Here is a 1,640-nt window from a genome sequence, read left to right on the forward strand (position 1 = left end):
AACAACAACAACTGCGGCCCCAACAACAACCACTGCGGCCCCAACAACAACAACTGCGAACCCAGAAACCACCACTGCAGCCCCAACAACAACAACTGCGGCCACAACAACCACCACTGCGGCCCCAACAACTACAACTGCGGCCACAACAACCACCACTGCGGCCCCAACAACTGCAGCCCCAACAACCACAACTGCGGCCCCAACAACAACAACTGCGAACCCAACAACCACCACTGCGACCCCAACAACAACTGCAACCCCAACAACCACCACTGCGGCCCCAACAACAACAACTGCGGCCCCAACAACCACCACTGCGGCCCCAACAACAACATCTGCGGCCCCAACAACAACAAATGCGGCCCCAACAACCACCACTGCAGCCCCAACAACAACAACTGCGGCCACAACAACCACCACTGCGGCACCAACAACAACAACTGCGGCCCCAACAACCACCACTGTGGGCCCATCAACTACAACAGCGGCCGCTACCACAACAACTGCGGCCCCAACAACAACAACTTCGGCCCCAACAACCACCACTGCGGCCCCAACAACAACAACTGCAGCCCCAACAACCACCACTGCAGCCCCAACAACAACAACTGCGGCCACAACAACCACCACTGCGGCACCAACAACAACCACTGCGGCCCCAACAACCACCACTGTGGGCCCATCAACTACAACAGCGGCCGCTACCACAACAACTGCGGCCCCAACAACAACAACTTCGGCTCCAACAACCACCACTGCGGCCCCAACAACAACAACTGCGGCCCCAACAACAACCACTGCGGCCCCAACAACCACCACTGCGGCCCCAACAACAACAACTGCAGCCCCAACAACAACCACTGCGGCCCCAACAACCACCACTGCGGCCCCAACAACAACAACTGCGAACCCAACAACCACCACTGCAGCCCCAACAACAACAACCGCGGCCACAACAACCACCACTGCGGCCCCAACAACTACAACTGCGGCCACAACAACCACCACTGCGGCCCCAACAACTGCAGCCCCAACAACCACAACTGCGGCCCCAACAACAACAACTGCGAACCCAACAACCACCACTGCGACCCCAACAACAACTGCAACCCCAACAACCACCACTGCGGCCCCAACAACAACAACTGCGGCCCCAACAACAACCACTGCGGCCCCAACAACAACATCTGCGGCCCCAACAACAACAAATGCGGCCCCAACAACCACCACTGCAGCCCCAACAACAACAACTGCGGCCACAACAACCACCACTGCGGCACCAACAACAACCACTGCGGCCCCAACAACCACCACTGTGGCCCCATCAACTACAACAGGGGCCGCTACCACAACAACTGCGGCCCCAACAACAACAACTGCGGCCCCAACAACCACCACTGCGGCCCCAACAACTGCGGCCCCAACAACAACAACTGCGGCTGCAACAACCACCACTGCGGCCACAACAACCACCACTGCGGCCCAAACAACTACAACTGCGGCTGCAACAACCACCACTGCGGCCCCAACAACCACCACTGCGGCCCCAACAACAACAACTACAGCCCCAACGACCACCACTGCGGCCCCAACAACTACAACTGCGGCTGCAACAACCACCACTGCGGCCCCAACAA

This window comes from Clinocottus analis, unplaced genomic scaffold, assembly GCF_023055335.1.
Source record: "Clinocottus analis isolate CAN_PGR_092001 unplaced genomic scaffold, fCliAna1.0.p SCAF_8, whole genome shotgun sequence".
NCBI lineage: Eukaryota > Metazoa > Chordata > Actinopteri > Perciformes > Cottidae > Clinocottus > Clinocottus analis.